This window comes from Phalangium opilio, unplaced genomic scaffold, assembly GCF_054372755.1.
Source record: "Phalangium opilio isolate 3A_F unplaced genomic scaffold, DU_Popi_V2 ptg000105l_1, whole genome shotgun sequence".
Lineage (NCBI taxonomy): Eukaryota > Metazoa > Arthropoda > Arachnida > Opiliones > Phalangiidae > Phalangium > Phalangium opilio.
The window spans coordinates 6916130-6925462 of NW_028324207.1; the positions used below are offsets into that span (position 1 = coordinate 6916130).

The following is a 9333-nucleotide window of genomic DNA, read 5'->3' on the forward strand; positions in this document are numbered from 1 at the left end:
CGTATCCTGTTGAGTTTTCATATTTCTAGTAAAATGAATGGTTAACATCCCAGCTGGGGATCGAACCCAGGACTTTTGGATTAGAAGTCCAATATGCTATCCACTACACTACTGGGACACGGTTATTATTAGGTCCTGATGTTTCCCGAATCTAGTTGAGTTTTCATATTTCTAGTAAAATGATTGGCTATCATCCCAGCTGGGATCGAACCCAGGACCTCTGGATTAGAAGTCTAATATGCTACCCACTACACTTCTGGGACACGGTTTTTACCGGGTCCTGATGTTTCTAGAATCTAGTTGAGTTTTCATATTTCCTGTAAAAGGAACGATTCTCATCCCAGCTGAGGATCGAACCCAGGACCTTTGGGTTAGAAGTCCAATATGCTATCCACTACACTACTGGGACACGGTTAATGTTCTGTCCTGATCTTTCCCGTATCCCTTTGAGTTTTCATATTTCTAGTAAAATGAATGGTTAACATCCCAGCTGGGGATCGAACCCAGGACCTTTGGATTAGAAGTCCAATATGCTACCCACTACAATACTGGGACACGGTTATTATTAGGTCCTGATGTTTCCCGAATCTAGTTGAGTTTTCATATTTCTAGTACAGTGATTGGCTATCATCCCAGCTGGGGATCGAACCCAGGACCTTTGGATTAGAAGTCCACTATGCTATCCACTACACTACTGGGACACAGTTGTTGATTTGTCCCGATGTTTCCCGTATCCTGTTGAGTTTTCATATTTCTAGTAAAATGAATGGTTAACATCCAAGCTGGGGATCGAACCCAGGACCTTTGGATTAGAAGTCCAATATGCTATCCACTACACTACTGGGACACGGTTATTATTAGGTCCTGATGTTTCCCGAATCTAGTTGAGTTTTCATATTTCTAGTAAAATGATAGGCTATCATCCCAGCTGGGATCGAACCCAGGACCTTTGGATTAGAAGTCTAATATGCTACCCACTACACTTCTGGGACACGGTTTTTACTGGGTCCTGATGTTTCTAGAATCTAGTTGAGTTTTCATATTTCCTGTAAAAGGAACGATTCTCATCCCAGCTGAGATCGAACCCAGGACCTTTGGATTAGAAGTCCAATTTGCTATCCACTACACTACTAGGACACGGTTATTGTTTTGTCCTGATGTTTCCCGTATCCTGTTGAGTTTTCATATTTCTAGTAAAATGAATGGTTAACATCCCAGCTGGGGATCGAACCCAGGACCTTTGGATTAGAAGTCCAATATGCTATCCACTACACTACTGGTACACGGTTATTATCAGGTCCTGATGTTTCCCGAATCTAGTTGAGTTTTCATATTTCTAGTAAAATGATTGGCTATCATCCCAGCTGCGGATCGAACCCAGGACCTTTGGATTAGAAGTCCAATATGCTATCCACTACACTACTGGGACATGGTTGTTACTGGGTCCTGATGTTTCTAGAATCTAGTTGAGTTTTCATATTTCCTGTAAAAGGAACGATTCTCATCCCAGCTGGGTATCGAACCCAGGACCTTTGGATTAGAAGTCCAATATGCTATCCACTACACTACTGGGACACAGTTGTTGTTTTGTCCCGATGTTTCCCGTATACTGTTGAGTTTTCATATTTCTAGTAAAATGAATGGTTAACATCCCAGCTGGGGATCGAACCCAGGACTTTTGGATTAGAAGTCCAATATGCTATCCACTACACTACTGGGACACGGTTATTATTAGGTCCTGATGTTTCCCGAATCTAGTTGAGTTTTCATATTTCTAGTAAAATGATTGGCTATCATCCCAGCTGGGATCGAACCCAGGACCTTTGGATTAGAAGTCTAATATGCTACCCACTACACTTCTGGGACACGGTTTTTACTGGGTCCTGATGTTTCTAGAATCTAGTTGAGTTTTCATATTTCCTGTAAAAGGAACGATTCTCATCCCAGCTGAGGATCGAACCCAGGACCTTTGGGTTAGAAGTCCAATATGCTATCCACTACACTACTGGGACACGGTTAATGTTCTGTCCTGATGTTTCCCGTATCCTGTTGAGTTTTCATATTTCTAATAAAATGAATGGTTAACATCCCAGCTGGGGATCGAACCCAGGACCTTTGGATTAGAAGTCCAATATGCTATCCACTACACTACTGGGACACGGTTATTATTAGGTCCTGATGTTTCCCGAATCTAGTTGAGTTTTCATATTTCTAGTAAAATGATTGGCTATCATCCCAGCTGGGATCGAACCCAGGACCTTTGGATTAGAAGTCTAATATGCTACCCACTACACTTCTGGGACACGGTTAATGTTCTGTCCTGATGTTTCCCGTATCCCTTTGAGTTTTCATATTTCTAGTAAAATGAATGGTTAACATCCCAGCTGGGGATCGAACCCAGGACCTTTGGATTAGAAGTCCAATATGCTATCCACTACAATACTGGGACACGGTTATTATTAGGTCCTGATGTTTCCCGAATCTAGTTGAGTTTTCATATTTCTAGTAAAGTGATTGGCTATCATCCCAGCTGGGGATCGAACCCAGGACCTTTGGATTAGAAGTCCACTATGCTATCCACTACACTACTGGGACACAGTTGTTGTTTTAACCCGATGTTTCCCGTATCCTGTTGAGTTTTCATATTTCTAGTAAAATGAATGGTTAACATCCCAGCTGGGGATCGAACCCAGGACCTTTGGATTAGAAGTCCAATATGCTATCCACTACACTACTGGGACACGGTTATTATTAGGTCCTGATGTTTCCCGAATCTAGTTGAGTTTTCATATTTCTAGTAAAATGATTGGCTATCATCCCAGCTGGGATCGAACCCAGGACCTCTGGATTAGAAGTCTAATATGCTACCCACTACACTTCTGGGACACGGTTTTTACCGGGTCCTGATGTTTCTAGAATCTAGTTGAGTTTTCATATTTCCTGTAAAAGGAACGATTCTCATCCCAGCTGAGATCGAACCCAGGACCTTTGGATTAGAAGTCCAATTTGCTATCCACTACACTACTAGGACACGGTTATTGTTTTGTCCTGATGTTTCCCGTATCCTGTTGAGTTTTCATATTTCTAGTAAAATGAATGGTTAACATCCCAGCTGGGGATCGAACCCAGGACCTTTGGATTAGAAGTCCAATATGCTATCCACTACACTACTGGTACACGGTTATTATCAGGTCCTGATGTTTCCCGAATCTAGTTGAGTTTTCATATTTCTAGTAAAATGATTGGCTATCATCCCAGCTGCGGATCGAACCCAGGACCTTTGGATTAGAAGTCCAATATGCTATCCACTACACTACTGGGACACGGTTTTTACTGGGTCCTGATGTTTCTAGAATCTAGTTGAGTTTTCATATTTCCTGTAAAAGGAACGATTCTCATCCCAGCTGGGTATCGAACCCAGGACCTTTGGATTAGAAGTCCAATATGCTATCCACTACACTACTGGGACACAGTTGTTGTTTTGTCCCGATGTTTCCCGTATCCTGTTGAGTTTTCATATTTCTAGTAAAATGAATGGCTAACATCCCAGCTGGGGATCGAACCCAGGACTTTTGGATTAGAAGTCCAATATGCTATCCACTACACTACTGGGACACGGTTATTATTAGGTCCTGATGTTTCCCGAATCTAGTTGAGTTTTCATATTTCTAGTAAAATGATTGGCTATCATCCCAGCTGGGATCGAACCCAGGACCTTTGGATTAGAAGTCTAATATGCTACCCACTACACTTCTGGGACACGGTTTTTACTGGGTCCTGATGTTTCTAGAATCTAGTTGAGTTTTCATATTTCCTGTAAAAGGAACGATTCTCATCCCAGCTGAGGATCGAACCCAGGACCTTTGGGTTAGAAGTCCAATATGCTATCCACTACACTACTGGGACACGGTTAATGTTCTGTCCTGATGTTTCCCGTATCCTGTTGAGTTTTCATATTTCTAATAAAATGAATGGTTAACATCCCAGCTGGGGATCGAACCCAGGACCTTTGGATTAGAAGTCCAATATGCTATCCACTACACTACTGGGACACGGTTATTATTAGGTCCTGATGTTTCCCGAATCTAGTTGAGTTTTCATATTTCTAGTAAAGTGATTGGCTATCATCCCAGCTGGGGATCGAACCCAGGACCTTTGGATTAGAAGTCCAATATGCTATCCACTACACTACTGGGACACAGTTGTTGTTTTGTCCCGATGTTTCCCGTATCCTGTTGAGTTTTCATATTTCTAGTAAAATGAATGGTTAACATCCCAGCTGGGGATCGAACCCAGGACCTTTGGATTAGAAGTCCAATATGCTATCCACTACACTACTGGGACACGGTTATTATTAGGTCCTGATGTTTCCCGAATCTAGTTGAGTTTTCATATTTCTAGTAAAATGATTGGCTATCATCCCAGCTGGGATCGAACCCAGGACCTTTGGATTAGAAGTCTAATATGCTACCCACTACACTTCTGGGACTCGGTTTTTACTGGGTCCTGATGTTTCTAGAATCTAGTTGAGTTTTCATATTTCCTGTAAAAGGAACGATTCTCATCCCAGCTGAGATCGAACCCAGGACCTTTGGATTAGAAGTCCAATTTGCTATCCACTACACTACTAGGACACGGTTATTGTTTTGTCCTGATGTTTCCCGTATCCTGTTGAGTTTTCATATTTCTAGTAAAATGAATGGTTAACATCCCAGCTGGGGATCGAACCCAGGACCTTTGGATTAGAAGTCCAATATGCTATCCACTACACTACTGGTACACGGTTATTATCAGGTCCTGATGTTTCCCGAATCTAGTTGAGTTTTAATATTTCTAGTAAAATGATTGGCTATCATCCCAGCTGCGGATCGAACCCAGGACCTTTGGATTAGAAGTCCAATATGCTATCCACTACACTACTGGGACACGGTTTTTACTGGGTCCTGATGTTTCTAGAATCTAGTTGAGTTTTCATATTTCCTGTAAAAGGAACGATTCTCATCCCAGCTGGGTATCGAACCCAGGACCTTTGGATTAGAAGTCCAATATGCTATCCACTACACTACTGGGACACGGTTATTGTTTTGTCCTTATGTTTCCCGTATCCTGTTGAGTTTTCATATTTGTAGTAAAATGAATGGTCAACATCCCAGCTGGGGATCGAACCCAGGACCTTTGGATTAGAAGTCCAATATGCTATCCACTACACTACTGGGACACGGTTATTATTTGGTCCTGATGTTTCCCGAATCTAGTTGAGTTTTCATATTTCTAGTAAAGTGATTGGCTATCATCCCAGCTGGGATCGAACCCAGGACCTTTGGATTAGAAGTCTAATATGCTACCCACTACACTTCTGGGACACGGTTTTTACTGGGTCCTGATGTTTCTAGAATCTAGTTGAGTTTTCATATTTCCTGTAAAAGGAACGATTCTCATCCCAGCTGAGGATCGAACCCAGGACCTTTGGATTAGAAGTCCAATATGCTATCCATCATACTACTGGGACACGGTTATTGTTCTGTCCTGATGTTTCCCGTATCCTGTTGAGTTTTCATATTTCTAGTAAAATGAATGGTTAACATCCCAGCTGGGGATCGAACCCAGGACCTTTGGATTAGAAGTCCAATATGCTATCCACTACACTACTGGGATACGGTTATTATCATTAGGTCCTGATGTTTCCCGAATCTAGTTGAGTTTTCATATTTCTAGTAAAATGATTGGCTATCATCCCAGCTGGGGATCGAACCCAGGACCTTTGGATTAGAAGTCCAATATGCTATCCACTACATTACTGGGACACGGTTTTTACTGGGTCCTGATGTTTCTAGAATCTAGTTGAGTTTTCATATTTCCTGTAAAAGGAACGATTCTCATCCCAGCTGAGGATCGAACCCAGGACCTTTGGATTAGAAGTCCAATATGCTATCCATCATACTACTGGGACACGGTTATTGTTCTGTCCTGATGTTTCCCGTATCCTGTTGAGTTTTCATATTTCTAGTAAAATGAATGGTTAACATCCCAGCTGGGGATCGAACCCAGGACCTTTGGATTAGAAGTCCAATATGCTATCCACTACACTACTGGGATACGGTTATTATCATTAGGTCCTGATGTTTCCCGAATCTAGTTGAGTTTTCATATTTCTAGTAAAATGATTGGCTATCATCCCAGCTGGGGATCGAACCCAGGACCTTTGGATTAGAAGTCCAATATGCTACCCACTACACTACTGGGACACGGTTTTTACTGGGTCCTGATGTTTCCCGAATCTAGTTGAGTTTTCATATTTCTAGTAAAATGATTGGCTATCATCCCAGCTGGGGATCGAACCCAGGACCTTTGGATTAGAAGTCCAATATGCTATCCACTACACTACTGGGACACAGTTACTGTTTTGTCCCGATGTTTCCCGTATCCTGTTGAGTTTTCATATTTCTAGTAAAATGAATGGTTAACATCCCAGCTGGGGATCGAACCCAGGACCTTTGGATTAGAAGTCCAATATGCTATCCACTACACTACTGGGACACGGTTATTATTAGGTCCTGATGTTTCCCGAATCTAGTTGAGTTTTCCTATTTCTAGTAAAATGATTGGCTATCATCCCAGCTGGGGATCGAACCCAGGACCTTTGGATTAGAAGTCCAATATGCTATCCACTACACTACTGGGACACAGTTATTGTTTTGTCCCGATGTTTCCCGTATCCTGTTGAGTTTTCATATTTCTAGTAAAATGAATGGTTAACATCCCAGCTGGGGATCGAACCCAGGACCTATGGATTAGAAGTCCAATATGCTATCCACTACACTACTGGGACACGGTTTTTACTGGGTCCTGATGTTTCTAGAATTTAGTTGAGTTTTCATATTTCCTGTAAAAGGAACGATTCTCATCCCAGCTGAGGATCGAACCCAGGACCTTTGGATTAGAAGTCCAATATGCTATCCACTACACTACTGGGACACGGTTATTTTTCTGTCCTGATGTTTCCCGTATCCTGTTGAGTTTTCATATTTCTAGTAAAATGAATGGTTAACATCCCAGCTGGGGATCGAACCCAGGACCTTTGGATTAGAAGTCCAATATGCTATCCACTACACTACTGGGACACGGTTATTATTAGGTCCTGATGTTTCCCGAATCTAGTTGAGTTTTTACATTTCTAGTAAAATGATTGGCTATCATCCCATCTGGGGATCGAACCGAGCACCTTTGGATTAGAAGTCCAATATGCTATCCACTACACTACTGGGACACAGTTATTGTTTTGTCCCGATGTTTCCCGTATCCTGTTGAGTTTTCATATTTCTAGTAAAATGAATGGTTAACATCCCAGCTGGGGATCGAACCCAGGACCTTTGGATTAGAAGTCCAATATGCTATCCACTACACTACTGGGACACGGTTATTATTAGGTCCTGATGTTTCCCGAATCTAGTTGAGTTTTCATATTTCTAGTAAAATGATTGGCTATCATCCCAGCTGGGGATCGAACCCAGGACCTTTGGATTAGAAGTCAAATATGCTATCCACTACACTACTGGGACACGGTTTTTACTGGGTCCTGATGTTTCTAGAATCTAGTTGAGTTTTCATATTTCCTGTGAAAGGAACGATTCTCATCCCAGCTGAGGATCGAACCCAGGACCTTTGGATTAGAAGTCCAATATGCTATCCACCACACTACTGGAACACGGTTATTGTTCTGTCCTGATTTTTCCCGTATCCTGTTGAGTTTTCATATTTCTAGTAAAATGAATGGTTAACATACCAGCTGGGGATCGAACCCAGGACCTTTGGATTAGAAGTCCAATATGCTATCCACTACACTACTGGGACACGGTTATTATCATTTGGTCCTGATGTTTCCCGAATCTAGTTGAGTTTTCATATTTCTAGTAAAATGATTGGCTATCATCCCAGCTGGGGATCGAACCCAGGACCTTTGGGTTAGAAGTCCAATATGCTATCCACTACACTACTGGGACACGGTTATTATTAGGTCCTGATGTTTCCCGAATCTAGTTGAGTTTTCATATTTCCTGTAAAAGGAACGATTCTCATCCCAGCTGAGGATCGAACCCAGGACCTTTGGATTAGAAGTCCAATATGCTATCCATCATACTACTGGGACGCGGTTATTGTTCTGTCCTGATGTTTCCCGTATCCTGTTGAGTTTTCATATTTCTAGTAAAATGAATGGTTAACATCCCAGCTGGGGATCGAACCCAGAACCTTTGGATTAGAAGTCCAATATGCTATCCACTACACTACTGGGATACGGTTATTATCATTAGGTCCTGATGTTTCCCGAATCTAGTTGAGTTTTCATATTTCTAGTAAAATGATTGGCTATCATCCCAGCTGGGGATCGAACCCAGGACCTTTGGATTAGAAGTCCAATATGCTACCCACTACACTACTGGGACACGGTTTTTACTGGGTCCTGATGTTTCCCGAATCTAGTTGAGTTTTCATATTTCTAGTAAAATGATTGGCTATCATCCCAGCTGGGGATCGAACCCAGGACCTTTGGATTAGAAGTCCAATATGCTATCCACTACACTACTGGGACACAGTTACTGTTTTGTCCCGATGTTTCCCGTATCCTGTTGAGTTTTCATATTTCTAGTAAAATGAATGGTTAACATCCCAGCTGGGGATCGAACCCAGGACCTTTGGATTAGAAGTCCAATATGCTATCCACTACACTACTGGGACACGGTTATTATTAGGTCCTGATGTTTCCCGAATCTAGTTGAGTTTTCATATTTCTAGTAAAATGATTGGCTATCATCCCATCTGGGGATCGAACCCAGGACCTTTGGATTAGAAGTCCAATATGCTATCCACTACACTACTGGACACAGTTATTGTTTTGTCCCGATGTTTCCCGTATCCTGTTGAGTTTTCATATTTCTAGTAAAATGAATGGTTAACATCCCAGCTGGGGATCGAACCCAGGACCTTTGGATTAGAAGTCCAATATGCTATCCACTACACTACTGGGACACGGTTTTTACTGGGTCCTGATGTTTCTAGAATTTAGTTGAGTTTTCATATTTCCTGTAAAAGGAACGATTCTCATCCCAGCTGAGGATCGAACCCAGGACCTTTGGATTAGAAGTCCAATATGCTATCCACTACACTACTGGGATACGGTTATTATCATTAGGTCCTGATGTTTCCCGAATCTAGTTGAGTTTTCATATTTCTAGTAAAATGATTGGCTATCATCCCAGCTGGGGATCGAACCCAGGACCTTTGGATTAGAAGTCCAATATGCTACCCACTACACTACTGGGACACGGTTTTTACTGG

General features: G+C 42.0%; 1 protein-coding gene and 52 non-coding genes across 57 annotated transcripts in view; all 53 read right to left on the reverse strand.

The window, feature by feature from the left end:
- Window positions 1-9333, reverse strand: part of LOC149628482 (solute carrier family 12 member 2-like) — a 223797-nt gene that overhangs the window by 132014 nt on the left and 82450 nt on the right. The gene's annotated exons all lie outside the window — the stretch shown is intronic.
- TRNAR-UCU (transfer RNA arginine (anticodon UCU)) lies at window positions 46-118 on the reverse strand. Its single transcript has one exon. It is a non-coding gene; the product is annotated as a tRNA-Arg (tRNA).
- Window positions 337-409, reverse strand: TRNAR-UCU (transfer RNA arginine (anticodon UCU)). The gene has a single exon. It is a non-coding gene; the product is annotated as a tRNA-Arg (tRNA).
- TRNAR-UCU (transfer RNA arginine (anticodon UCU)) lies at window positions 483-555 on the reverse strand. The gene has a single exon. It is a non-coding gene; the product is annotated as a tRNA-Arg (tRNA).
- Window positions 629-701, reverse strand: TRNAR-UCU (transfer RNA arginine (anticodon UCU)). Its single transcript has one exon. It is a non-coding gene; the product is annotated as a tRNA-Arg (tRNA).
- Window positions 775-847, reverse strand: TRNAR-UCU (transfer RNA arginine (anticodon UCU)). Its single transcript has one exon. It is a non-coding gene; the product is annotated as a tRNA-Arg (tRNA).
- Window positions 1211-1283, reverse strand: TRNAR-UCU (transfer RNA arginine (anticodon UCU)). Its single transcript has one exon. It is a non-coding gene; the product is annotated as a tRNA-Arg (tRNA).
- Window positions 1357-1429, reverse strand: TRNAR-UCU (transfer RNA arginine (anticodon UCU)). Its single transcript has one exon. It is a non-coding gene; the product is annotated as a tRNA-Arg (tRNA).
- Window positions 1503-1575, reverse strand: TRNAR-UCU (transfer RNA arginine (anticodon UCU)). Its single transcript has one exon. It is a non-coding gene; the product is annotated as a tRNA-Arg (tRNA).
- On the reverse strand, window positions 1649-1721 carry TRNAR-UCU (transfer RNA arginine (anticodon UCU)). Its single transcript has one exon. It is a non-coding gene; the product is annotated as a tRNA-Arg (tRNA).
- TRNAR-UCU (transfer RNA arginine (anticodon UCU)) lies at window positions 1940-2012 on the reverse strand. Its single transcript has one exon. It is a non-coding gene; the product is annotated as a tRNA-Arg (tRNA).
- On the reverse strand, window positions 2086-2158 carry TRNAR-UCU (transfer RNA arginine (anticodon UCU)). Its single transcript has one exon. It is a non-coding gene; the product is annotated as a tRNA-Arg (tRNA).
- On the reverse strand, window positions 2377-2449 carry TRNAR-UCU (transfer RNA arginine (anticodon UCU)). The gene has a single exon. It is a non-coding gene; the product is annotated as a tRNA-Arg (tRNA).
- TRNAR-UCU (transfer RNA arginine (anticodon UCU)) lies at window positions 2523-2595 on the reverse strand. The gene has a single exon. It is a non-coding gene; the product is annotated as a tRNA-Arg (tRNA).
- TRNAR-UCU (transfer RNA arginine (anticodon UCU)) lies at window positions 2669-2741 on the reverse strand. Its single transcript has one exon. It is a non-coding gene; the product is annotated as a tRNA-Arg (tRNA).
- Window positions 3105-3177, reverse strand: TRNAR-UCU (transfer RNA arginine (anticodon UCU)). Its single transcript has one exon. It is a non-coding gene; the product is annotated as a tRNA-Arg (tRNA).
- TRNAR-UCU (transfer RNA arginine (anticodon UCU)) lies at window positions 3251-3323 on the reverse strand. Its single transcript has one exon. It is a non-coding gene; the product is annotated as a tRNA-Arg (tRNA).
- On the reverse strand, window positions 3397-3469 carry TRNAR-UCU (transfer RNA arginine (anticodon UCU)). The gene has a single exon. It is a non-coding gene; the product is annotated as a tRNA-Arg (tRNA).
- On the reverse strand, window positions 3543-3615 carry TRNAR-UCU (transfer RNA arginine (anticodon UCU)). Its single transcript has one exon. It is a non-coding gene; the product is annotated as a tRNA-Arg (tRNA).
- On the reverse strand, window positions 3834-3906 carry TRNAR-UCU (transfer RNA arginine (anticodon UCU)). The gene has a single exon. It is a non-coding gene; the product is annotated as a tRNA-Arg (tRNA).
- On the reverse strand, window positions 3980-4052 carry TRNAR-UCU (transfer RNA arginine (anticodon UCU)). The gene has a single exon. It is a non-coding gene; the product is annotated as a tRNA-Arg (tRNA).
- TRNAR-UCU (transfer RNA arginine (anticodon UCU)) lies at window positions 4126-4198 on the reverse strand. Its single transcript has one exon. It is a non-coding gene; the product is annotated as a tRNA-Arg (tRNA).
- TRNAR-UCU (transfer RNA arginine (anticodon UCU)) lies at window positions 4272-4344 on the reverse strand. Its single transcript has one exon. It is a non-coding gene; the product is annotated as a tRNA-Arg (tRNA).
- On the reverse strand, window positions 4708-4780 carry TRNAR-UCU (transfer RNA arginine (anticodon UCU)). The gene has a single exon. It is a non-coding gene; the product is annotated as a tRNA-Arg (tRNA).
- Window positions 4854-4926, reverse strand: TRNAR-UCU (transfer RNA arginine (anticodon UCU)). The gene has a single exon. It is a non-coding gene; the product is annotated as a tRNA-Arg (tRNA).
- On the reverse strand, window positions 5000-5072 carry TRNAR-UCU (transfer RNA arginine (anticodon UCU)). Its single transcript has one exon. It is a non-coding gene; the product is annotated as a tRNA-Arg (tRNA).
- Window positions 5146-5218, reverse strand: TRNAR-UCU (transfer RNA arginine (anticodon UCU)). The gene has a single exon. It is a non-coding gene; the product is annotated as a tRNA-Arg (tRNA).
- Window positions 5437-5509, reverse strand: TRNAR-UCU (transfer RNA arginine (anticodon UCU)). The gene has a single exon. It is a non-coding gene; the product is annotated as a tRNA-Arg (tRNA).
- On the reverse strand, window positions 5583-5655 carry TRNAR-UCU (transfer RNA arginine (anticodon UCU)). Its single transcript has one exon. It is a non-coding gene; the product is annotated as a tRNA-Arg (tRNA).
- Window positions 5732-5804, reverse strand: TRNAR-UCU (transfer RNA arginine (anticodon UCU)). Its single transcript has one exon. It is a non-coding gene; the product is annotated as a tRNA-Arg (tRNA).
- On the reverse strand, window positions 5878-5950 carry TRNAR-UCU (transfer RNA arginine (anticodon UCU)). Its single transcript has one exon. It is a non-coding gene; the product is annotated as a tRNA-Arg (tRNA).
- Window positions 6024-6096, reverse strand: TRNAR-UCU (transfer RNA arginine (anticodon UCU)). Its single transcript has one exon. It is a non-coding gene; the product is annotated as a tRNA-Arg (tRNA).
- On the reverse strand, window positions 6173-6245 carry TRNAR-UCU (transfer RNA arginine (anticodon UCU)). The gene has a single exon. It is a non-coding gene; the product is annotated as a tRNA-Arg (tRNA).
- On the reverse strand, window positions 6319-6391 carry TRNAR-UCU (transfer RNA arginine (anticodon UCU)). Its single transcript has one exon. It is a non-coding gene; the product is annotated as a tRNA-Arg (tRNA).
- On the reverse strand, window positions 6465-6537 carry TRNAR-UCU (transfer RNA arginine (anticodon UCU)). Its single transcript has one exon. It is a non-coding gene; the product is annotated as a tRNA-Arg (tRNA).
- On the reverse strand, window positions 6611-6683 carry TRNAR-UCU (transfer RNA arginine (anticodon UCU)). The gene has a single exon. It is a non-coding gene; the product is annotated as a tRNA-Arg (tRNA).
- TRNAR-UCU (transfer RNA arginine (anticodon UCU)) lies at window positions 6757-6829 on the reverse strand. The gene has a single exon. It is a non-coding gene; the product is annotated as a tRNA-Arg (tRNA).
- Window positions 6903-6975, reverse strand: TRNAR-UCU (transfer RNA arginine (anticodon UCU)). The gene has a single exon. It is a non-coding gene; the product is annotated as a tRNA-Arg (tRNA).
- On the reverse strand, window positions 7049-7121 carry TRNAR-UCU (transfer RNA arginine (anticodon UCU)). The gene has a single exon. It is a non-coding gene; the product is annotated as a tRNA-Arg (tRNA).
- TRNAR-UCU (transfer RNA arginine (anticodon UCU)) lies at window positions 7341-7413 on the reverse strand. The gene has a single exon. It is a non-coding gene; the product is annotated as a tRNA-Arg (tRNA).
- TRNAR-UCU (transfer RNA arginine (anticodon UCU)) lies at window positions 7487-7559 on the reverse strand. Its single transcript has one exon. It is a non-coding gene; the product is annotated as a tRNA-Arg (tRNA).
- TRNAR-UCU (transfer RNA arginine (anticodon UCU)) lies at window positions 7633-7705 on the reverse strand. The gene has a single exon. It is a non-coding gene; the product is annotated as a tRNA-Arg (tRNA).
- On the reverse strand, window positions 7779-7851 carry TRNAR-UCU (transfer RNA arginine (anticodon UCU)). Its single transcript has one exon. It is a non-coding gene; the product is annotated as a tRNA-Arg (tRNA).
- Window positions 7928-8000, reverse strand: TRNAR-UCU (transfer RNA arginine (anticodon UCU)). Its single transcript has one exon. It is a non-coding gene; the product is annotated as a tRNA-Arg (tRNA).
- On the reverse strand, window positions 8074-8146 carry TRNAR-UCU (transfer RNA arginine (anticodon UCU)). Its single transcript has one exon. It is a non-coding gene; the product is annotated as a tRNA-Arg (tRNA).
- TRNAR-UCU (transfer RNA arginine (anticodon UCU)) lies at window positions 8220-8292 on the reverse strand. The gene has a single exon. It is a non-coding gene; the product is annotated as a tRNA-Arg (tRNA).
- On the reverse strand, window positions 8369-8441 carry TRNAR-UCU (transfer RNA arginine (anticodon UCU)). The gene has a single exon. It is a non-coding gene; the product is annotated as a tRNA-Arg (tRNA).
- Window positions 8515-8587, reverse strand: TRNAR-UCU (transfer RNA arginine (anticodon UCU)). Its single transcript has one exon. It is a non-coding gene; the product is annotated as a tRNA-Arg (tRNA).
- On the reverse strand, window positions 8661-8733 carry TRNAR-UCU (transfer RNA arginine (anticodon UCU)). Its single transcript has one exon. It is a non-coding gene; the product is annotated as a tRNA-Arg (tRNA).
- Window positions 8807-8878, reverse strand: TRNAR-UCU (transfer RNA arginine (anticodon UCU)). Its single transcript has one exon. It is a non-coding gene; the product is annotated as a tRNA-Arg (tRNA).
- On the reverse strand, window positions 8952-9024 carry TRNAR-UCU (transfer RNA arginine (anticodon UCU)). Its single transcript has one exon. It is a non-coding gene; the product is annotated as a tRNA-Arg (tRNA).
- TRNAR-UCU (transfer RNA arginine (anticodon UCU)) lies at window positions 9098-9170 on the reverse strand. The gene has a single exon. It is a non-coding gene; the product is annotated as a tRNA-Arg (tRNA).
- On the reverse strand, window positions 9247-9319 carry TRNAR-UCU (transfer RNA arginine (anticodon UCU)). The gene has a single exon. It is a non-coding gene; the product is annotated as a tRNA-Arg (tRNA).